The sequence below is a fragment of the Moschus berezovskii genome, chromosome 7 (genome assembly GCF_049115385.1).
Source record: "Moschus berezovskii isolate FMDL1 chromosome 7, NW_MosBer_1.0, whole genome shotgun sequence".
NCBI lineage: Eukaryota > Metazoa > Chordata > Mammalia > Artiodactyla > Moschidae > Moschus > Moschus berezovskii.
The window spans coordinates 114710828-114737355 of record NC_142466.1 but is presented as its reverse complement, the minus strand read 5'-3'; positions in this window follow the sequence as shown (position 1 = coordinate 114737355).

Sequence of the window (26528 nt, the reverse complement as noted above, 5' to 3'; positions counted from 1 at the left end):
ATATAACTACATGCCTACTAGAATTAGCTAAAATTTAAAAACTGACCCTATCAAATGGCAGCAAAGATGTGGAAAAACTGAATTTTTATGTACTTCAGGACAGAAATAAGATGGTGCAAGCACTTTGGAAGACAGCTTGGCAGTTTCATATGATCCAGCTAATTCTACTCCTAGATATTTAACCAAGTGAACACAAAGTATTTGTTCATCAAATCTGTGTACACGCATCTCCTTATTTAAAACAGACATAAGTGAGAAATAATCCAAATGTTCATCAACTGATAAATGGATAAACAAAATGTGGTTCATTTGTACAATGGAATACAGCTCAGCAGTGAAATAAACTGCTCTGTGAGAATAAAATTCTGATATATACAACGTGAAATGAATCCCAAAATGATGATGTCAAGTAAAATACATTTTAAAAGCAGTTGCTATATAACTCCCTTATACAAATGTCTAGAAAATGCAAATTGATCTGCATTAATAAAGGTGGATGTCTGTGGATTTCAGAAAGTAGGTGGGTTTCAGGAGGGGGAAAGCAAGCAAATACATAAAAGCAAGTGGAAATTTTAGAGGCAGGCTCTGTGTTCACCATCTTGACTGTGGCGATAGTTTCATGGGTATAAATGTGTCAAAACATAGCATAGAATCCCTGAAACTTTGTGACAGACAAAGATTTCTTTGAACGCAAGAAGAACAAAGAGTAAATGATAAAATATTAAATTGGACTTCATCTAAAGACATGGTTAATAAAAATTTTAAAAACCTGGCTATTTGTAGAAAATAGTGTAAATACATATATTTGTCAAAGGACTTTCCAGAAAGTCTTATTTGACAAAGGACTTTCCAGAAAGTATTACAAAAATTTTTACAACTCAATAATAAGAGTAAAACAATCCCACAAGCTGGGAAAACTAAACAAACACTTTGAAAGGGAACATGACACAATGGCTGATAATGATGTGAATTTTTTTTCAACCACATTAGTTATTAGGGAAATTAATTTTGAAACACTTTCCTAGGATAACTAAAATTAAACAGTTTGACAATACCAAGTGTTGATTAGGATATACATAAATTGGATATGTAATCAGAACCTGACAAGATTTAAAATGGTATTTTGGAGAACATTTGGTAATTTCTCATAAAACGAAGCATACTCTTACTACATGACTAAGCAAGTGCAATCCTAGGTCTTTACCCGCAACAAATGAAAACATGTTTAACACAAAAACTGCATAAATATTCATAGCCACTTTATTCAAAATAGCTACAAATTGGAAACAACTCAACGTCTAACATCGCAAATGCACAACCAGATTATGATATATATGGTATACGCATGAAATGGTGTATGATTAAGCTTTAAAAAAATCTTACTCAAAACTACAACAAAATGAGTGAATCTCACAATTACGACAAACATAAAAAGTACATAGTCTACTGCTTCATTAATATAAAGTTATAGAAATGTCAAAATTAATTAATTATATAATATAATTTTTTTAATATAATATAATATAATATATAATATAATATAATATAATATAATATAATTTTTATATAATTAATTATATAAAAATGTAATCTTAGTTTACTTGAGGTGAGTGGTACAGTAGGTTGCTTGGAAAAGGACATAAGAAAACATGATATGGGGTGATAAAACCATTTTATTAAATTGATAAGGTGGTTATATGGGTATATACTTTAATCAAATTCTTCAGAGTGTACATTTAAATTGATGGTTTTATTGTATGCATTTTATCTACATGAATTTTATGTATAATTTAAAATGTACATTGAAGTTAGAGATGATAATTAAACTTTTAGTGCCAAATGACACAATAAGATGAATTATCTCATCTTGTTATTTTACAATTTTGAGAAACTTACTTATGTATCCAAATTTCTCCACATCACCATATAAATGTTTATAGGGTCCCTTTCCACCTGCAGAACCCTGACTTCTTATGGCTCTTTCCACATTTAATCTTTTCCAACAGAGTCAAACGGCAGAGATGTGGAGAGTAACACAACAAGCTGTATAACACCCTGTGTAACTGGAATGGACCATAATCACTAACATTAAAGACTGTGAATCACCCCAACAGAGCTGTGCTCAACAATGAAAAATTATGTCCCAGAAAAGTTAATGCTGACTTTAAAATGAGCAAGCATGAAGTGAAGTGGAACCTCACCTGTTATTCATGAAGGTGAATTTAACATGATCCCCTGACCCACACAGCATCACACCTTGTGATTACTGTTGTATACCTGAGTATTATTTTATAAACTAATAAGAGCATAGAATAACCAGTTGGTGATTTTGTTTAGAGCTGAGCCTAAATATCCCCCTAACTAGCATCAAGTTACACATACTACTGGTTTCAGTGCAAGGAAGTTCCAACATTGTCAAAAGTCAAAGGAAGTATGAGGCATTCAACAATTAGATTAAAAAAATTTTTTTTTAATTTATGTATTTTAATTGGAGGCTAATTGCTTTACATCTTTGTATTGGTTTTTGAAATTCAAAGGGGGAGAGACAGACAAAAATGGATTATTCTTTGGTGAAATATTATTTTTTGAAAGTAGCTATCACTTACTTATCTCCACTTCTACTATAAAATTAACTTTTAATACATATCTGCTTTGTGGTCTGGAAAGGGCATACCCTAAAACCATATCCCTAAGTGGCACAGGATGAATGCTGACACTGCCATTTGCTGATAATTTCCAGAATTTGAAATCCCAAATAGAAAAACCTATATAAAAGTTAATTAAAATATGCCTAAGCCACACCATCAATGACACGAAGGGAACTAGTGGTTTGATGGCAAACAAGTTATTCAGTAAATGAAACTCCCTTAAATTTAGCTTTATCGGGTGGTGGTGTGGTGGTGTCTCTATAGATTCTAGAAACAAGTTTACTAGTTTCTTTTTTTCCTATAAGCTTTATCCCATTTTGTACTTATCTCATTTTTAATTTTACTAAAATCCCAAAGAGACAAATTAGTAAGGTGGCAGAGCCTGGCTGAGTGCCTTCATTAGCTCAGCGCTAATAACTTCTTTCAGCACCATGGATAGCGCCTGACATCACAACTGAAGCTTATCCAAAAGCTAATTATTTTCCCTGTTATAAAACAAAGGTTCTATATCAAAGGCCCATAATGCGACACAGTACACCCTCTAGATGCACTGATTTGCAAAATAAATCAACTGTGTCTGGGAGGAATTTGAGCAGAAATTACAACAAATTGCAATTATACTTGCAATGGTGCACTATTTAAATGCATTGTCAATTATTCGTGGCAAGATGGCACCCATGCCATTCTGAGGGTTCAGGGAAAATGCAGAATTCTCATCTGTCACAGTAATAAAAGAGTTCTTTCTTCTGTTTTGCGAGTTATAGATTCTATTATGGCTTAGCTCATAAATATTTAAATGATGTGATTGGGAAAGACCTAAAATAAGGGTGCATGACAGAATGAATAAAGTGATATTTTAATTATATACACATATACCGGCATGCATACCTATTTGTTTTAGATAGTTATGCTATTGTATATTTTCTCTCTTGAATTGATAGGGAGTCTCAAATCTTCTTAAACACACGCAAAATGTATATTCCAGTTTACTAACAAAACAAAATCGGTTCATCACCACAGGCCACAGAACCTATCATTCAGATTACCCCAGATCCTCAGAGATTCAGGAGAGTTGAAAAACAGACAAAAGTGTACTGAACTGAAAATTACACTCAGATGCTAACTAGCACCCCCAGGAATTTCCCATGGGCCTATGCCTACAATACTTCAAAAATAAAGTAGACTTGAGGAAAAATAATTTTCCACTTCTTTTTTCTCAAGGCAGAAGCTACTTTGGAGTAATGCTTGTGTTTTTGTTTCCTTGGGGTGAGCTCATCAGAAGTCTCTCTAACTTTAGCTCATACTGAAAGGGTCAAAGAGAAACAAAAGACCTACAAGGCCCCTCGGATAAACAACTTGCAACCTAGGAAGCTGCACTTTCAAAATATGTTTTAGTGATATTTAAAATATTTAATCTCCCCTTTTCACTATTTTATCTTGGTCATGTAATCACATTGGCCTCTTATACCATATCTCACATAACTATTTTTTTCCATTCCTTGATTTAAAAAGTCAAGTCGATGAACTGTCATCTGTAATTCTGTCTTTTTCCTCTTTGAACTAGGACTATGGAATATCATTTTCATATTAATATCAGCTGTTTGTTTTACTCACCACGTCCTCTCCCCTTTCATTTTCCTTGGTTTATTTCCTAGGTTTTTATCTTGAAATCTTTCTTTACATGCCAGACAGAAGTCTGTCCCTTGAGTTCATTTGTTATTCCAGTCTCATACACCTTATTGAGTTATTTTCTTGCTGCAATCAGTCTTTAAATACAATCCAGTAAAGATACAGCAATGATTTTTGACAACCTGACCTTTCTCTACTTTCTTACACTTGTTTAATTAGGTACTACGTGCAGCTGTGACTTGATCTTTACAGTTTTCCTCGGGAAAAAAAGAGAGATATGTTGCTTAAAGAAGGTCAGATTTGGCAGGTTTTATCGTTACTTCAGGAACTGACATTGGATACTTGGAAGCCTGAGGAGCAAGGAAATGCTATAGTGGTTTCCTTAAAAATAGTTTTAAAAAAATCGGATATGACAGAACACTTGACTCCAAGAATAAGTTACACAATTCAGAGCTTTCCACTTGTGGGTTGACAACTTCAAGTGATTGCAAATCACGACTCTGGAAGTGATCATTTTGGGTCCATATTCAATGAAGTGGCAGGACAAAGCTCAGGTTTCATAGGAAAATATTTCCAAGTTGAGTAACTCAAAAACAAAGATATTAGTATAATTCCAAATGAAAATGGAGCAGATGAGTCCAAAGTGGTTAACTAAAGGGTGTCAGTTTACCTGCTTTATTAAAGCTAGTAGAAAAAGTCAATATTAGAAGTATAATGAAATATTGAAGTCCTGGCAGAAGTACAACTGGATCTGAAATAAAGATATTGAGGTCAAATTCCAAAACTGTCACTAAACTCTTTGAGATTTTATGGAAGTCATTTCACCATTCTTGGTTTTAATTCTCTATTTATGTAATTGTATCTAGTAACTGCATTGTCAAAAATCACATTTTGATCCTTTGTGATATTTAATCTTTTTATATGGTATTTGAATCTCTTATTACTGTCTCCTTTGTCTCAAAGTGGTTCAGTAATTTGTCCAATTTAACATAATTAGAAAGTGACACAACTGATTTAGAGCCAGTTCTAGTCATCAAAAATTCTATGTTTCTCTTTTGCTGTTATTCAGATTCTACTGAGAATTTTATTTCTGTACACTATGTGTTTCCTAACAATTTTTAAATAGGTTTTTATTTCCTTATATCAATCATGCAATGTGGTATCACCACTCTTAAATCAGATCCACAGTAATACACCTCTCTGATTGTGTTGTAACACATCCTTCTACTTATATGCCCATTGTTTTTCTTTGTTGGATAAGATATATCTTGAAACCAAATTTTTTAAACAAAAACTCCACTCTGCTTTGTGCTTCAGAAAGGTATATTTGCTCAGAGTAGAATAACTATATCATGCCTCAGAAAATACTGATAATCCAGGAGAATCAATCCAATTTGATATAATTCAATTCAGTAAGTACTTTTATTGCATGCTTATCTTGTAATCAATCCAGTAAGAGAGTGTATGAGAGATACAGGGAAAATGTGAAGGTTTCTGCTTTACAGGAATGCAATATTTCATTGTAATAATATGATATTGACATATGCCACATCTCAATAAAACTATAAGATGGTTACTGATTACATTCCAAGAAGAGTAATTCTGTTATGCAATTTCAAAGCAGAAAGAATGCAGCAGTAGATAAATTGGTCATGGAACAATATATGGAAAAGCTGGAGTTCAATATGTGACCTGATAATGAATAAAATATAGTTAGATAGAGGTATGAGAGAAAGTAATTTCTATAGGTATTAAAGATTCTGATGTGGGGTTTTACATAGCATTCACAAAGCATAGCAGGTAAATATTTTTTCCCTGCAGAGGAAAGGGAAGGGGAGAGAAGATTCAGTGAATTTTGTTAGTAGTCATACCACTTCATCAAAAGTTAGTTAAACTGCCAAAATATGAAATAACATTGTTGTTTAGTCACTAGGTCATGTCCAGCTCTTTGTGACCCCACGGACTGTAGCCCACAAGGCTTCTCCATCCATGGAATATCCTAGGCAAGAACAATGGAGTGGTTTTCCATTTTATGCTCCAGGGGATCTTCCCAACCCAAGGATCGAATACATATCTCCTACATCTCCTTCATTGGCAGGTGAATTCTTTACCATTGAGCCACCTGGGAAGTCATTTCATTACAAACAATTTAGTTTTTTGTAAGACTAAATCTTCTTTTTTGTTTTCATAAACATTTGCACATCTTTCAATAGTGGACTGCTTGAATAAACCATGGATTTCTATAATAGAATAATGTAAAAGTGTAGAAAAGGGAAAAAAAAGATCTCTTCATAGAGAAAATGGGATATCTCCATCATTTACTGTTAAGTACAGGGGGAAGAGGGAGGTGCAGATCAGTATTTGAAGTGTGATAACTTCTGTATATATAAGAGAGAAATACACATACGTGTGCATACACAAAATGCAAAGATAAATCTATCAAAAATATTTACCTATACAGTCAGAAAGGGAAAATGATAGGAGGGGCAAGAAAAAATAGTTTTTATAAATGCAATTTATTTTTTTAGCTTTTAATTTGGAATCATATAAATATTTTACAAACTAAAAACAAGATCGAATTTATGAAAGAAATAAAAACACATTTTAAAAATTTATTTTTTAATTGAAGGATAATTGTTTTACAGAATTTTGCTGTTTTCTGTCAAACCTCAACATGAATCAGCCATAGGTATACATATGTCCCCTCCCTCTTGAACCTCCCTCCCATCTCCCACCCCATCCCACCCCTCTAGGTTGATACAGAGCCCCTGTTTGCGTTTCCTGAGACATACAGCAAATTCCCATTGGCTGTCTATTTTACAGATGGTAATGTAAGTTTCCATGTTACTCTTTCCCTACATCTCACCCTCTCCTCCCCTCTCCCCATGTCCATAATAAGTCTATTCTCCATGTCTGTTTCTCCACTGCTGCCCTGAAAGGAAATTCTTTGGCACCATCTTTCTAGATTCCATACATATGTGTTAGTGTATGATATTTATCTTTCTCTTTCTGACTTACTTCACTTAATAGGCTCTAGGTTCATCCACCTCATTAGAAAGGACTCAAATGTGATACTTTTTATGGCTGAGTACTATTCCATTGTATATATGTATCAAAGCTTCTTTATCCATTCATCCGTCAATGGACATCTAGGTTGTCTCCATGTTCAAGCTATTGTAAATAGTGCTGCAGTGGATATTGGGGTACATGTGTCTTCTTCAATTTTGGTTTCCTCAGAGTATATGCCTAGGAGTGGGATTGTTGGGTCATATGGTGGCTTCATTTCTAGTTTTTTAAGAACTCATCATACCATTTTTCTTTTTTTTTTTTTTCAGTTAAAAGTATTTTTATTGAAAAAGCACAAATGCAAAGAAATGAACAGAGGAAAATTTATGCGTCGAACCTGGACTGGTCACTTATGATAATATACATGCTACAATTCCATTCTCCCCAATCATTCCACCTTCACCCTCTCCCACAGAGTCCCAAAGACTGTTCTAAATGCCTATGTCTCTTTTGCAGTCTCTTATACAGGGTTCAGGTTACCATTTTTCTAAATTCCATATATATGCGTTAATATACAGTATCGATGTTCTTCTTTCTGGCTTACTTTCACTCTGTATAATTGGCTCCAATTTCATCCACCTCATTAAAACTGAGTCAAATGCATTCTTTTTAATGGCTGAGAAATACTCCATTGTGTATATGTACCAAAGCTTTCTTATCCATTCATCTGCAGATGGACATCTAGGTTGCTTCCATGTCCTGGCTATTATAAACAGTGCTGCAATGAACATTGGAGTACATGTGTCTCTTTCAATTCTGGTTTCCTCGGTGTGTATGCCCAGGAGTGCGATCGCTGGATCATATGGCAGTTCTATTTCCAGTTTTCTGAGGAATCTTCACACTGTTCTCCATAGTGGCTGTACTAGTTTGCATTCCCACCAACAGTGTAAGAGGGTTCCCTTCTCTCCACACCCTCTCCAGCATTTATTGCATGTAGACTTTTGGATAGCAGCCATTCTGACTGGTGTGAAATGGTATCTCATTGTGGTTTTGATTTGCATTTCTCTGATGATGAGGGATGTTGAGCATTTTTTCATGTGTTTGTTAGCCATCTTTATGTCTTCTTTGGAGAAATGTCTGTTTAGTTCTTTGGCCCATTTTTTGATTGGGTCACTTAGTTTTCTGGAATTGAGCTGCAGGAGCTGCTTGTATAATTTGGAGATTAATCCTTTATCAGTTGCTTCATTTGCTATTATTTTCTCCCATTCTGAAGGCTGTCTTTTCACCTTGCTTAGAGTTTCCTTTGCTGTGCAGAAGCTTTTGATTTTAATTAGGTCCCATTTGTTTATTTTTGCTTTTATTTCCAATATTCTGGGAGGTGGGTCTTGGAGGATCCTGCTGTGATTTATGTCGGAGAGTGTTTTGCCTACGTTCTCCTCTAGGAGTTTTATAGTTTCTGGTCTTACATTTAGATCTTTAATCCATTTTGAGTTTATTTTGGTGTATGGTGTTAGGAAGTGTTCTAGTTTCATTCTTTTACAAGTGGCTGACCAGTTTTCCCAGCACCACTTGTTAAAGAGACTGTCTTTTCTCCATTTTATATTCTTGCCTCCTTTGTCGAAGATAAGGTGTCCATAGGAGCGTGGGTTTATCTCTGGGCTTTCTATTTTGTTCCATTGATCTATATTTCTGTCTTTATGCCAGTACCATACTGTCTTGATGACTGTGGCTTTGTAATAGAGCCTGAAGTCCGGCAGGTTAATTCCCCCAGTTCCATTCTTCTTCCTCAAAATTGCTTTGGCTATTCGAGGTTTTTTGTATTTCCATACAAATTGTGAGATTATTTGTTCTAGTTCTGTGAAAAATATCGTTGGTAGCTTGATAGGGATTGCATTGAATGTATAAATTACTTTGGGTAGTATACTCATTTTTACAATATTTATTCTTCCAATCCACGAACACGGTATATTTCATTTCTAGTTTTTAAGAACTCATCATACCATTTTTCATAGTGGCTGTATCAGTTTACATTCCTACCAACAGGGCGGGAGGGTTCCCTTTTCCTCCACACCCTCTCCAGCTTTTATTTTGGTAGAACTTTTGATGCTGGCCATTCTGACCAGTGTGAGGTAATATCTCATTGTAGTTTTGATTTGCATTTCTCTAATAATGAGCGGTATTGAGCCTCTTTTCGGAGAAAGGCATTGAAACATGTATGTTGTCATATGTGAAACGAATCACTAGTTCAGGGTCGATGCATGTTATAGGATGCTCGGGGCTGGCATGTGGGGATGACCCAGAGGGAGGATAAAGGGAGGAGGGAGGTGGGAGGGGGGTTCAGGAGGGGGAACTTATGTAAACCTGGGGCTAATTCATGTCAATGTATGGCAAAACCAACCAATATAATATTGTAAAATAATTTGCCTCCAATAAAAATAAATTACCAAAAAAAAAAAACACATTTTAACAAATGAAGCAAACTTCTTATTAAATTCATTGCACTGAAACAGAGGATGAACGTTACTTTTATTGATTTTATAAAACAATGTTTATGTATTTTATCCCTGGTGGTATATATTCTAAGGACAAAAAAAATTATAATCCACATTTAAGTATTTAAGTCACATTCTATAGTCTTATTAGCAGTAAAATTGATACTGTGTTAAGTGATTAATATACATGTGTATACACATGTATGCATGTGTATGCATATATGCAAATCATATAAATTTTTTTGATTAAGAATCAAGATTGTCAATGCAATAAACATATGATATAGCATAAAAATCAAGGAAGTTATGGGAAACCTTTAATTTTTCATTTGAATTGGAAATATATGAATTCATAATACTTTTTTCTCTTAAAATACTCTCAGTACTATGTACCTTAAAGTCTAGGAGCAATGACAACACAGTGAAAAAAGAATCATGATAGATAAAGCAGATGCAGGGAAAAGTCTAATTTCCAAGGTGTGATTGTATATGGAACAAATTAATGAGTCTCACTATAAAAATATAATAAATGCAATCCTTGGAACTTATTTATATCTTGAGTCAAAAATATCAATAATTAGGACATTTGATTATACATTGGGTGTTAGATAATATGTAAAGATATTGAAAAAGAACTCATTTTCGTTACTAAGAAAAAAATTAGCAGATTACTTACAAAAGAAGTGACTTGATGCTCAGGATATGATTGCTAATAATCTAGAAAAAAGTAAAAAATTTGGATGACTGAGGACTGGCAGTTCAGTTCAGTTGCTCAGTCATGTCTGATTATTTGTGACCCCATGGAATGCAGCATGCCAGTCTTCCCTATCCATCACATGCCAGTCTTCCCTATCCATCACCGACTTCTGAAGCCTACTCAAACTCATGTCCATCGAGTCAGTGATGCCATCCAACCATCTCATCCTCTGTTGTCTCCTTCTCCTCCTGCCTTCAATCTTTCCCAGCATCAGGGTCTTTTCAAATGAATCAGTCCTTCCCATCGTGTGGCCAAAGTAATGAGCTTCAGCTTCAGTATCGGTCCTTCCAATGAAGATTCAGGACTGATTTCCTTTAGAATTGACTGGTTTGGTCTCCTGGCAGTCCAAGGGACTCTCAAGAGTCTTCTCCAACATGAAAGTTCAAAAGAATCACTTCTTCAACACTCAGCTTTCTTTATAGTCCAACTCTCACATCCATACATGACTACTGGAAAACGGTAGATTTATTAGACAGACCTTTGTCAGCAAAGTAATTTCTCTGCTTTTTAATATGCTGTCTAGGTTGATCATAGCTTTACTTACAAGGAGCAAGTGTCCTTTAATTTCATGGCTGCAGTCATCATCTGCAATGATTTTGGAGGCCAAGGAAACAGACTCTGTCACTGTTTCCATTGTTTACCCATCTATTTCCAATGAAGAGATGGGACCAGAGGACATGATATTAGTTTTTTGATTGCTGAGATTTAAGCCAGAATTTTCACTCTCCTCTTCACTTTCATCAAGAGGCTCTTCAGTTCCTCTTTGCTTTCCACCATAACGGTAGTGGCATCTGCATATCTGAGGTTATTGATATTTCTCCTGGCAATCTTGATTCCAGCTTGTGCTTCATCCAACCTGGCATGTCACATGATGTACTTTGCATATAAGTTGAATAAGCAGGGTGACAATATACAGCCTTGATGTACTCCTTTCCCAATTTGGAACCAACCCATTGTTCCATGTCCGGTTCTACCTGTTGCTTCTTGACCTGCAAACAGATTTCTCAGAAGACAGGTCAGGTGGTCTGGTATTCCCATTTCTTGAAGAGTTTTCCACAATTTGTTTTGATCCATATCGTCAGATGTTTTGGTGTAGTCAATAAAGTAGAAGGAGATATTTTTCTAGAACTCTCTTGCTTTTTTGATGACCCAACAGATATTGGCAATTTGATCTCTGGTTTCTCTGCCTCTTCTAAATCCAGCTTGAACATTTGGATGTTTTCGGCTCACATACTGTTGAAGCCTTGATTGGTGAATGCTGAGCATTACTTTGCTAGCATGTGAGATGAGTGCAATTGTGCAGTAGTTTGAACATTCTTTGGCATTGCTTTTCTTTGGGATTGGAAAGAAAACTGACCTTTTCCAGTCCTGTGGCCACTGCTGAGTTTTCCAAAATATGCTGGCATATTGAGTGCAACACTTTAACAGCATGAAATGAATTAGCCCAACTGGAATTCCATCACCTCCATGAGCTCCATGAGCACTAGTTTTGCTCACAGTGATGTTTCCTAAGGCCCACTTGAGTTTGGATTCCAGGATATCTGGCTCTAGGTGAGTGATCACACCACTGTGGTTATCTGGACCATTAAGATTTTTTTAAAAATAGTTCTTCTGTGTATTCTTGCAAACTCTTCTTAATATCTTCTGCTTCTGTTAGGTCCATGCTCCTTCTGTCCATGCCCATGTCCATGCCCATCTTTGACTGAAATATTGCCTTGGGACCACTAATTTTCTTAAAGAGATCTCTAGTCTTTTCCATTCTATTGTTTTCCTCTATCTTTGCAAGGCCTCATCAGACAACCATTTTGCCTTTTTGCATTTCTTTTTCTTGGGAATGGTCTTGATCACTGCCTCTTGTACAATTTCATGAACCTCCATCCATAGTTCTTCAGGCACTCTATCTATCAGATCTAATTCTTTGAATCTATTTGTCACTTCCACTGTATAATTGTAAGGGATTTGATTTAGGTCATGCCTGAATGGTCTAGTGGGTTTCCCTACTTTCTTCAATTTAAGTCTGAATTTGGCAATAAGGAGTTCATGATCTGAGCCACAGTCAGCTTTCAGTCTTGTTTTTATTGACTGTAAAGAGCTTCTCCATACTTGGCTGCAAAGAATGTAATCAATCTGATTTTGGTGTTGACCACCTGGTGATGTCCATGTGTAGAGTCTTCTCTTGTGTTGCTGGAAGAGGGTGTTTGCTATGACCAGTGTGTTCTCTTGGCAAAACTCTGTTAGCCTTTGCCCTGCTTCAGTTTGTACTCCAAGGTCATACTTGCCTGTTACTCCAGTTATCTCTTGACTTCCTACTTTTGCATTCCACTTCTGTATGATGAAAAGGACATCTTTTTTTTGGTGCTAGTTCTAGAAGTTCTTGTAGGTCATCACAGAACCTTTCAATGTCAGCTTCTCTAGCATTAGTAGTTGGGGCATAGACTTGGATTACTGTGACATTGAATGGCTTGCCTTGGAAATGAAGAGAGATCATTCTGTCATTTTTGAGATTGTAACCAAACACTGCATTTCTGACTCATTGTTGACTATAAGGGCTACTTCATTTCTTCTAAGGGATTCTTGCCCACAGTAGTAGATATAATGGTCATCTGAGTTATATTCACCTGTTCTAATCCATTTTAGTTCACTGATTCCTAAAAAGTTGATGTTCACTCTTGCTATCACCTGTTTGACCACTTCCAATTTACCTTGATTCATGGACCTTACATTCCTGGTTCCTATTCAATATTCTTAACAGCACCAGACTTACTTCCAACACCGGTCACATCCACAGCTGGGTGCTGTTTTTGCTTTGGCTCCATCTCTTCATTCTTTCTGGAGTCATTTCTCCACTCTTCTCCAGTAGCATATTGGGCACCTACCAACCTGGGGAGTTCATCTTCCAGTGTCATATCTTTTCCCTTTTCATACTGTTGAGGTTCTCAAGGCAAGAATGTTGAAGTAGTCTGCCATTCCCTTCTCCAGTGGACCATGTTTTGTCAGAACTCTCCACTATGACCTGTCCATCTTGGGTGGCCCTACATGGCATGGCTCATAGTTTCATTGAGCTAGACAAGGCTGTGGCCCATGTGATCAATTTGGTTAGTTTTCTGTGATTGTGATTTTCATTCTGTCTGCCCTCTGATGGATGAGGATAAGAGGCTTATGGAAGCTTCCTGATGGGACAGACTGATTTGGGAGAGACAAGACTGCCAAAAATCTTGTAATTACTGAAGGTGAAATATGGGTATATTAAGGTTCATTATACTACTATCTATAGTTTTGTGTAAATTTGAAAAATTTCCACAATGAAAAATGGGGGAAAAAGGAAAATGTAGCCAACTCCTACCCTTCTTAAGGCCAATTTTGAATGAAAATATGGGAAAACTTTCTATGAAGAGTGAAAGAAAAAAGATTCAAAACACTTTTTTCTTGTCATCATCAAGCATTTAATGACTTAATAAATGAATTTATTATAATTCAATAATTTGATTAATGAACCTTTATTAAAGGTTTACAGCATAACCTTATGCTAATGATTAATTGTGACAAAAAATACTTTACCTTCATAGAACTGCATCTGGTGGGGAAGATAAACAAGAAACTGCATAGTCAGATGAAATTGCTATGGATTTTGATAATTATTATGAAGAAAACAAGCAATAAGCTATGATAAATAGTATTGGAAAAAGAGTAAGATATTAGCATTGTGAAGATAAAGCCTCCATGTGGTGAAATATTAAAGTTCTGACTTAAAGGATGTCAAGAAAACAAAAACAAAATACAGTAACAGCTGTTATAGTGGCCAGAAATCTAAGTCCTCCAATGTTCCCGGCCTAAAGTATGCATACACATACTCCTAGTTATTCAAATTACTCTAATATAGGTACTATAGTGAAGAGATTATATAGGTACAATTAAGGTCCCCAAATTAGTTGACTTCAAGATAGACAGGTTATCTATTTAATAATTTGGGCCTAATTTAATCACATGATCCCTTTAAGAGAAAAGAGTTTATGCTGGCTAATGGCAGATGTCAGTGATTTTGAAGCATGAGAATGATTTGCTGCACTTTTTTTGACTTAAAGCAGGAATCGGTCAGGTGGTAAGAAATGCAGGCAGCACCTGAAAGCTGAAAGAAACCCTTGATTGACAGCCAGCAAGTACAGACCTCAGTCCTACAACCACAAAGAACTGAATTCGGTCAGTTTGGTCTTGTTTTGCTTTTCTCCAATTTCCTGTATAGCGTTCAGCTTGAGTGGCATTTTGAGTAAATCTGTGATACCTTGAGCAGAGAACTTAGCCATAATATGTCAGAATTCTCACCTACAGATGTGAGTCCATCATACAATATTTGAGGGGATACTTTCCATGAGAAGTGACTTCATGGTGGAAAATGGAAAGTTCTTACCTTTAGAAAGATTTTCTCATACTACATGTGAATGGCACGTTTGCCAAAGGAGATATTTGAGGCAGGAGAATACTTCAGATTCCATTTCAGTGATGAAAATAATCTGGGGCTTGTAAGTTGAGGAAATGAGAGTTTAAATGCATCAATTAATGTGTGGATATATTTAATAGGGCTCGGGTACTGGTTAGATGTGGGGGTAAGTATAAATAAAAAGAGTGGAGAGAGTATCTTGAACTTCACTGGTCAGAAAGTTTGGGATGCTGAAAATGGCAAATTAGAAAGGACAGGATTGTTGGGGGAGATAATAATTGGAGTGACTCTCATGAAAATACAAATTAAGGTTATAGCAGAGAGTGGGTAGAAATGCTGAATGGAAACGAGAGAGAAATTATGAACTGGAGTAAAATCTGCAGTCGTCATTTCTGTACTATTACTAGTATGTAAATAATAAGTATGGATAAATTTAAAGAGAGGGAAACCTGAGAGATCTAAAGACTACATCTGGAGGGTGACTGTAGTTATGTGCTGGATCTAGCTGGCCATTCAGGCAAGTCTTTTGGACTCCTTACTAACTCCAAATTCACTGACTTATTACACTGGTAACTTGAACTAGAAGCTTCCCTAGCAGCTCAGTGGTAAAGAATCATCTTGCCAATGCAGGAGATGTGGGTTCTGTCTCTGGGTCAGAAAGATCCCTCGGAGCAGGAAATGGCAACCCACTCCAATATTCTTGCCTGGGAAATTCTATGAATGGAGAAAGTTGGTAGGCTATAGTCGATGGGTCCTCAGAGTCGGACACAACTTAGTGGCCAAACAACAACAACAAAAATTTGAACTTGACTCTATTGGAAATATTTAAACAATAAATACCAGCAAACAGTATGATCAAGCCCCCTTTCCCTCACCATCCCAGGGAACCAAAGTTGTTAAACATTTACTGGCTCACTCCTGAATATAGAAGATAGGAAATGTAAGTATAGCCAGTTCCAACGTAGTTAAAAAACACAAAAAACAAAAAACTGAGGTAGTTTATTGTTAGAAAAGAAGCTGCTATCATGAAAACTGTGTATGCTGTGTAAATAGTTCAGAATGTTAAAAAAAATATGAATGACTTTTGTAACTATGAATTTGTCATCAACCCAAGAGCATTTTCAATAAAGAATAGGCCAAATGACAAGAAATTGGGCAAAGATTATATGCTGAGAAAATAGATCCTAAGTACTGATAGAACGCTATTATTTCACCCAAATGACATGGTTCAGTGCATTGTTTGCTGGCAGAAAAATCAGATCTGAGTCCCTTAGGCTGCTACTATCACTTCTCTCTCTGGACCTCAGTTTCTCACTTGTAAAATCAGGGTTTGGATGAAGTTTTCTCCAAGGCCTATTCAGGCTCTCCTAGTTGAGAACTGATGTTCCAAGATGTCTAAGAAATCAGCTAAAACAAAAGAAATAAAACTCCAGCATCCTCACGCCCACCTCAGCCTCCTTTGACTACACTTTTGTAATTGCATCCTTTCTCCCATGAACTCCGTATCTGGAGTCATCTCTTCTAGGAATTAAACACATGCATCATCTCACATTTGGTACAGGTATTATTAAAGAGAAGAATGAACAGTCAACTGAGGTTGATTAATGTGCTGTCTTGGGGCAGGGGGAGCAAGGGGGGAAAGGACTGCGTTAAGTGAAGCTACGTCTCCCACTTTATCCCTTCAGCTCATAGTATTCAGTTAGTGATGTCAAGTCAACGAAAATGATTCCTTGTGGTTGAAAACAAAATATTTTTCATGCTAAATTTTAAAATTCATTTAAAATTATTTTTAATGAAATATTTATGCAGAAAAAAAGCTTAGCTCCTCTCTCTCTCTCAGGGGTTTCAAGGATAACAATGATATGGAATCTCCTTGGAAATTTACTGATTGGCCAAGCTTCCTCTGATGTTCCGACACTCAACTGCTGAGTTTGCCACTAGCTTTTAAGCCTGAGAATTGTCTTAGAGTTCTGGCAAAGTGTTCTTATACTCGCCTCAGGGTTCTGATACCGGTGAATAAAACTATAGAGGAGATTGGAAATCAAATAAAGTTTTACCACTCACCGAGGGAGAGGATGGGCTGCAGGAAAATCTAAGTTCTTGTGGTGGAACAAACATACTTAACAGTTGAATCTAAAGCAGGTGTTGAAAGATTTAGGAGCCCTGGATAAATCCCACGGTCTGACCCAATGTCTGATAATATTAAATACCAATGCCAGTGCCAGAGGCACAATGGGACATAAGATTGTTGAGAACAAAAAATGCAGTGGTTCTGAAGAAGCTGAAAGCTTGGTTTTCTGAAGGACATCAAGAAGGCCAAGATGTCTAGAGCAAAACAAGTTTTAAGAGCAAAATCTAATGTTGTTGATCCTTAAACAACACGGGGACTTAGGGTCATTGACCTTCCATGCAATTGAAAATCCAAGTATAATTTATAGTAGGCCCTCTATAAACACAAATGCAACGAACTGTGAATCAAGTATTATTGCAGCATTTACTATTAAAAGATAATGTTTAAGGGAACCTTAGCAGTTCAAAGCTGTGTTGTTTGAGGGTCAACTATAATTACATGAGCTTGATATTCATGTGCTCAATAAATATCTACTGAGTTGCCACTATATTCTAGGTTACACAGTTGGTAAGTTGTGAATAAAACAATTTGTATGCTGAAAAAGTCTTCAGGAGAGATCAAATATGATGATGCAATGATAAAGACACACAGTTTTATTGTCTAAAGAATCTGGCAGGCACTCCAATGGCTGATCAATGTAAAGTTACATTGAAATGAGATTGTATACACTGTATCTCTGCCCTGCTACTTTGTCACTACATCAGTTGAAGCAATTTACCTAATGTTTCTAAAGCTATACTTCTTCATTTGTAAAAGAGCATGGTAAAGGTTCATTCCTCATAGACACTTGAATATTCATTTTAGTTCAGTTCAGTCACTCAGTCCTGTACGACTCTTTGTGACCCCATGGACTGAAGCACGCCAGGCCTCCCTCTCCATCACCAACTCCTGGAGTTTACTCAAACTCATGTCCATTGAGTCGGTGATGCCATTCAACCATCTCGTCCTCTGTCGGCCCCTTCTTCTCCTGCTTTCAATCTTTCCCAGCATCAGGGTCTTTTCCAATGAGTCAGTTCTTCACATCAGGTGACCAAAGTATTGGAACTTCAGCTTCAATATCAGTCCTTCCAGTGAACATCCAGGACTGATTTCCTTTAGGATGGACTGGTCGGATCTCCTTGGAGTCCAACGGATTCTCAAGAGTCATCTCCAGCACCACAGTTCAAAAGCATCAATTCTTCAGCACTCAGCTTTCTTTATAGTCCAACTGTCACATACACACATGACTACTGGAAAAACCATAGCTTTGACTAGATGGACCTTTGTTAGCAAAGTAATGTCTCTGCTTTTTAATATGCTGTCTTGGTTGGTCATAACTTCCCTTCCAAGGAGTAAATGTCTTTTAATTTCATGACTGCAATAACCAATGCAGTGATTTTGGAGCCCCCCAGCCAAAAAAAAGTCTGCCACTGCTTCTAATGTTTCCACTTTCTATTTGCCATGAAGTGACGAGTTGACTCACTGGAAAAGACTCTGATGCTAGGAAAGGTTGGGGGCGGGAGGAGAAGGGGACAACAGAGAATGAGATGACTGGATGGCATTACCGACTCTGTGGACATGAGTTTGAGTGAACTCCGGGAGTTGGTGATGGACAGGGAGGCCTGGCGTGCTGTGATTCATGGGGTCACGGAGAGTTGGACACGACTGAGCAACTGAACTGAACTGAACTGATGGGACCAGATGCCATGATCTTAGTTTTCTGAATGTTGAGATTTAAGTCAACTTTCTAACTCTCCTCTTTCACTTTCATCAAGAAGCTCTTTAGTTCTTCCTCACTTTCTGTCATAAGGGTGGTGTCATCTGCATATCTGAGGTTACTGATATTTCTCCCGGCAATCTTGATCCCACTTGAATACTACTTGTGTTAATTAAAGCAAACTTCCTAATAAAGTGTTGTCACCAAATAGGCATTCAATAGCAAGAGTTTTTCTTTACAAGATACCCCATATATATTTGGAGGAATTTGATTCCAAAACAGTTTGGGTCAAAAGCACAATTATGGAGAACACTTCAGATCATCATTGGAGGAGATAGTATCAGAAATGCAAGTTCTTTAGAAAAAGGGGCCTCTGAAGCAAGACTCAAGTCACCTTGCAACCACCTTCCCCCACTTATGTTTATGAATAACAAATGGTTAGAATCAGGCTACGAGTTATTTAGATACTAGGTTACAGATAAGCAAGAAGAAAAGACTAGACTGATTCACATAGTAATGAATTAGAATTTTATACCGCCGTATGAACTCGTATTTAACTCACTATTTTTGACACTGGGGGCTTCCCAGGTGGTGCAGTGGTGAGAATCCACCTGCCAATGCAGGGGATGCAAGAGATGCAGATTGCAACCCTGGATCAGGAAGAGCCCGCGGGTTAGGAAACGGCACCCACTGCAGTATTCTTGCCTGGAAACTTCCCTGAACAGGGAAACCTGACAGGCTGCAGTCCATGGGGTTTGCAAAGAGTCAGACAGGACTGAGTCACTGAACACACATTATCAACATGGGAATTACTGTAGACATATTAATGGAAATACACAGCGACATATATGCACATGTATTTTCATATCATTTAGACCTTCGTTTCTCATATTCCTTAGAGAAATATCTGATTCTAAGACAAGGTCAGGGGAATACAGAAGATGAGCCAAAAGTACCTCCGTTGCGAGGAGTACACCTAGGAGGGCGGGAAAGACACAAGATCAGCATAGCATTCTGTAGCGCGAGACAGTAAGAAAGTGCTGAAACACACCATGCACACCCGCACCGCAGACCATCCCACAATCTGCACCTCCCACACGGAATGATAGGGTCTGCCATGGGCTCACAGACCCAATTCTAAGAGCTGCCAACAGTCAAAGCTGGAATATTTGGCTAAAGTAAAGTGGTGTTGCATTATAATTCAAAGTATAAAATAAATATATATCAGACCACACTGATATAAATAATTGAATGAACAATGAATGGGGAATAATAAAAAATCCCATATAGAAAAATTACTAATAGTTTATGTAATAAGCTGCCTTTAATGTAGTGGAACATAACTCTTTATGACTTAAGTATGTAAAGGAAAAGAAAAGAAGTAACTTTACAGTGTTGAAACCTTACAAATAATACCTCAAGCCCAGTGGTCCAAGTGACATGACACATTAATAATATGTACCCTTGACATGACCACTGCGTCAATCTGATCATGAGAAAAAGCACTAGCTAAATCCCAACTGAGATAGAATTCTACAGCATGCTTGGGCACTACTCTACAAAAACTGTCAAGTTCATCAAAAACATGGAAAATCTGAGATACTGGCACAACAAGGAGCCTAAGGACGTGAAGGCTACTGAAATGCGATGTCCTAGGATGGAATCCTGAAGCAAACAAACCAAGAGAACAACCAGGAAAAACTAAGGAAATATAAGCAAAGAACAGACCTTAAAAACAAAGTAGGCAATATTGGTGTGGTAACTGTAGCAGATATGCCATAGTGGTGCAAGACATTAAGAGGGGAATCTAGCTGCACAATATACTAGAGTTCTCTCTACTATCTTAACAATTCTGTCACACTAAAATTAAATGTTTATGTTTTGGAGAAAAGAATGGAATTAAAATTAAGACATGAGAATATCTAATTGACAGTTCATACCAATATTGATTCAGTGTCCCTAAATGTGTTTTCCATGGAAAGGAAGTCATATAGGATGCCCTACGAAAACAAACCATTTATTTGTTCAAATAATTTTAAGACAGGCTGCATATTGCAAGAGCTTTAGACATACACAAAGCACATCAGAATATTAACAATGCTAAGAAAACTTATGGAAAACATACAATTTAATATTTATCACAGTATTTCCCAAACTTACTGTAACTTTTACGTTTTTGGCTGTATCTCCTAACATCTGTGGATATACCATTCCCTAGAACATACTTTTGAAAGTATTTGTTATACTGCTGTGTTCACTACTGAAATAAATATTGAGACACCCAAGGAGGAAATACATGATATTTTTTGAGTTGAAGTCATGTAGAAAGTGATTACCTCTCTCTGTTCTATAAAAGAAACTAGCATCCAGACCTAGATGAGGTGGTGCTCTAGGACTCCAGTCCACCATCTCCTTGACACCCAGCTTTCCAAGTCAAGTTGCTATATTTTGCCTCAACACCTCGTCTCCCAGTTATTGGCTGGTAGTGTGGCAAAAGATCGAGCTTGAACTCTGTAACAGAATTAGAGCTGTTCAGGGATATATCTGATAGGCATTAAGGTCCCAGTTACTAGAGGTGATCAAACTGTAAGATAAGGTATGAAGGGATAATGTAAAGAACAAGGTTGGAGAAGATGACCTTTAATTAACACAAGTAGTATTCAAGTGGGATCAAGATTGCCGGGAGAAATATCAGTAACCTCAGCTATGCAGATGACACCACCCTTATGACAGAAAGTGAGGAAGAACTAAAGAGCTTCTTGATGAAAATGAAAGAGGAGAGTTAGAAAGTTGACTTAAATCTCAACATTCAGAAAACTAAGATCATGGCATCTGGTCCCATCAGTTCAGCTCAGTTCAGTCGCTCAGTCGTGTCTGACTCTTTGCAACCCCATGAATCGCAGCACGCCAGGTGTCCCTGTCCATCACCAACTCCCGGAGTTCACTCAAACTCATGTCCATCGAGCCGGTGATGCCATCCAGCCATCTCATTCTCTGTCGTCCCCTTCTCCTCCTGCCCCCAATCCCTCCCAGCATCAGGGTCTTTTCCAGTGAGTCAACTCGTCACGTGAGGTGGCGAAAGTATTGGAGTTTCAGCTTCAGCATCAGTCCTTCCAATGAACACCCAGGACTGATCTCCTTTAGGATGGACTGGTTGGATTGCCTTGCAGTCCAAGGGACTCTCAAGAGTCTTCTCCAACACCACAGTTCAAAAGCATCAATTCTTCGGTGCTCAGCTTTCTTCACAGTCCAACTCTCACATCCATACATGACCACTGGAAAAACCACAGCCTTGATGGAGATAGGGAGAAAAAAAATAAAGGTTTGAAAGTAAAGCAGAATATCTTGCTCATTCTTTCTGAGATATGTGAGTAACTAGGGAACATGCAATAAATTTAAAATACTTTTGAGTTATTTCCCAGACTAAAATTCCTGATATTAGCAAAAAGAAGAAAATAAAAGCAGGTTTTCTGTTTTATTTCTTTTATTCCCCCATCCTCACCCAAACATCCACCTCCCTTCCATGTACACACACATACACAAATATAAACACATACACAACAAGGTGTAATTTAGAAAACCAAGAAGGTGTACTAACTCCCTTTAAATCATAGTTTCACAGAGCTGAGGTTACCCCCTCCTCCCTTCTATGTACCCAGGAAATTAGCAAAGCAAAATTAGAAAAGGCAATGACTCCATCTATTACCTTATTTGCTCCAGATTTCTATAGCACTTGGGAACTTGAGAGGGATTTCCTGAGGGTTCAGCCTGATGGTGGTGATGACATGGTGGGTAAAGCCTGCTCAGTGCACAGGTTCTCTGCCTGCTGAAACCAGATATTTGAAAATGATTGAGTCACTCTAGCGATTATGAAATTGGATACCACTCAGGTCTGCAAGACTCTTGAGTAGACACAGTGATTCAGAGTTTCTAAGATCTGATCCACATCCAGACAGGTTGTCCATCTTTGGAAATGCAGCAAATGTTCAGAGGGTTGGGCTGATGACAGAGCTCCCATAAGGTGGAGGAGGGAGAAAGTCTTTGAACCCACAGGGCACAGGTTCTTCATATTTTGTAAAGCCGTTTTTCATATCCTTGCTTTATTCTCACTTGAAGGAGAGAGAGAGGGATTTTTCAATTCTCTCAATTAAGGAAGCTGAGTCTCTGAGATAAAGTGACTATGTGACTATCCTACATCAAGCAACTTCCTAGCCATAGATCCAGAGATGGATAACACATTTAGGCTTTTTCACCATAAGGTTTCCCTCATGACTCAGCTGGTAAAGAATCTTCCTGCAATATGGGAGACCCGGGTTTGATCCCTGGGTTGGGAAGATCCCCTGGATAAGGGAACCATGCCCCACTCCAGTATTCTGGCCTGGAGAATTCCATGGACTATATAGTCCATGGGGTGGCAAAGTGTCGGACATGACTGAGCAAATTTTGCTTCACTTCACTGAGGTTATGAGGCATGGTAGGAATTAGTAAATCCTACTTTGCAAGGTGCATAAGTCAATCACAGGCATGACAATGCTATTAACAAACAGCTATATAATAAAGACAGCAAACATCACTAAGACGTCAGTTTGTCTCTTAAGTCTGAGGGCTGTCCAGGGGTTTGATGGTAAAGACTGCGTGCAAGGAGATTCTGTACCTGCTGAGCCTTCACCCTCCTCCTGGGAACAGCAGATCACCCAGGGTGTGTTCTCCTCATGGTGTACAGAGGAGCACAGGAAAGAATACACATCTGGAACTGAACCTCAACAAGGTCCTCTCATTTTTACCACATTTTACTGGTTGAATGAAGTTATATAGACAAATCCATAGAAAGCAGAGATGTATATCTCACACACAATGGAAGGGCGTTGCAGATTTACATACAAAATAACATGGATGTTGTCAGCAGTGTAGAATTCGGACAACCTACCACTTTGGATGGATGACTGTGGACCATGAGGACAGAAGGTTAAAATGCCTCTCTTTTACCACTGATGGAACGTTTGGAACACACTGAGCAAGACTCAAGATAAAAGAGTTGGTCAGGGACCTTGTGTAGTACCCCATATATTTTAATAAAATTTTAAGATTTGTTTTTATAAACAGTAATGAGTCTTTATAAGGTTTGAAGTGGGGATGGGATATAACTAAAATTGCACGGTCAAAGTTCAACATTAGGGAGAGATAAACCAGTTAGGATGCATGCACAGTATTTCTGGAAGGAGAAGTGGCAATAGCGATGGGGGAAAAGTCTCACAACTCTCAAAGTATCAGACGATATTTGGAGATTAAGGTGAAAGGTCTTAGGAAGTGATGAAGCGACAGCAGTGGGAACTGAGGGAGGTGGCACTGAATGTCACGAATGAAACGCAAACTTCTGGCTTGAGCAATTTGGGGATGAAGGTGAAGACAGGAAGAGAAGCAGAGATTCATACTTGGCCCTGCTTGCAAACTGTACCACTCAGAAAATGAAATTTCAGACTCTGCTCTGCTACTCCAGGGCTGGGCAGTGCCCATGGCCTGAGATTCAAGTGGATTTTACCCTCCTTCCAGGCAGCCTATGTAGCAGCATTGTTTCTCAGGATTTTATTAGGATAAGTGTCAAATATATAACAAAAATAGAAGCCCATATTCTCTAACTTCCACAGTTATCAAACCATGGCCAATTCTATTTTATATATACGTACAACGTTTCTCCACTGAGATTATTTTAAAGTAAATTCCTGGCATGATATAATTTCTTTTATGAATATTTTAATACTCATCTCTTGTAAAATTGAAACTTTAAAAAATACCACTTTAGACTTAAAGAAGTTAGTAAAAACTCTTTAATAACATCAGGTAAGTCAATAGCCAAAGTTCCCTGATGGCTTTGTAGTTTTAATAGTTTGTTTTTTAAATCTGTATCCATATAAGGTTCCAACCAAGGTCTGTCTAGTCAAGGCTATGGTTTTTCCCGTGGTCATGTATGGATGTAAGAGTTGGACTGTGAAGAACGTTGATCGCCGAAGAATTGATGCTTTTGAACTGTGGTGTTGGAGAAGACTCCTGAGAGTCCCTTGGACTACAAGGAGATCCAACCAGTCCATTCTAAAGGAGATCAGTCCTGGGTGTTCATTGGAAGGACTGATGCTAAAGCTGAAACTGCAATACTTCGGCCACCTCATGCGACGAGTTGACTCACTGGAAAAGATTCTGATGCTGGGAAGGATTGGGGGTGGGAGGAGACGGGGACGACAGAGAATGAGATGGCTGGATGGCATCACCGACTTGATGGACATGAGTTGAGTGAACTCCAGGAGTTGGTGATGGATAGGGAGGCCTGGCGTGCTGTGATTCATGGGGTCGCGGAGAGTCGGACACGACTGAGCGACTGAACCGAACTGAAGGTCCATATACTGTAACTGCTAGAGAGGCCTCTTAAGTCTCTCTCAGAATATAGGATTTCCCTCCACCTTTTTTCATTCAGTTTATTTATTGAAAAAAGCTTATTTGTTCTGTAGTGTTTTCAGTGATCTCAGTATTTGCTTATTGCTTTCTACGATGTCATCTAGCATTTTTCTATTTTTGTATACTGTAAAAATTTGTAGTTTTACACAGACTGATCAGGTTTTAGTTTGATTTTCTGGCAAGAAGAGAAAGCGTTCTGATAGAACAAGTAATGTGAAAACATCAGTGTAGATAGAAGAATGTGCTAATATCAGCTGTTTTTCACTTTTTTCCCCCTAGTTTATGATCCTTGAACATTCTTGAAGCCATTCCATATTTTACCTATCATAAATTCCTGATATGAGATTAATAAGCCAATATTTCTTATTTTGGTTTGTAAATACACCAAAATCATTGATTTGTTTGTTTTAAATTCCAAATAACTGAGTCTTACATTAAACAATCTGAAAAGAATTTCTGGGATCAGATCCAGGTGTACAAATTTTTGAAAATCCTCACGGACCATTTCAGTTGAGATCTACGTACGTGACAGTAATCACCCACAAGACAGGAACTGTGTCTTATTCACAAGGTTCTGACTCATATTTAGCACTCAAGAAATATTTTTGACGGACAGCATGATTGAACAGATGAATGGATGCATAACTGGTAGGATGGATAAATAGCTGAACGAATTTTGAAGAGTTTGATGTTAACTTTAGATAAAAAGGGCTTCCCTGGTGGCTCAGATGGTAAAGAACCTGCCTGCAAGGCAGGAGAACTGGGTTCAATCTCTGGGTCTGGAAGAAGGGAATGGCTGCCCACTCCAGTATTCTTGCTGAAGAATTCCATGGACAGAGGAGCCTGTTGGGCTAAGACCATGGCTTTGCAGAGTCTGACATGACTGAGTGACTAACACTTTCATTTTTCACTTTAGATAAAAAAAGGTTATATAATTTTCAAACTAAAAAAGGTCATTAAATATTTGTGATGTGGGCCAATATGACAAGCAATCTATATATAAGTTTATTAAAGGAATATTGGATTTAAATTCAAGGTATTTAATAGAAAGTTTTTTAATAAAACTGTGGTTGGGATTTGGCATGAGTAACACCAAAATGAGTAGAGATCTTGGGGAAAAATGGGATTGTTGAAGGCAATCAAGAATATTTTCACATCAGCAAAATTATCTGTATGAATAGTAATCAGAAACAGGGCCAAACAAATTCCATTTTTCTGAGTGTGGTGAAATTCAGGACTGAGCACAGCTAAAAAACCTCACCACACACATAAACACATTCCTGAAAT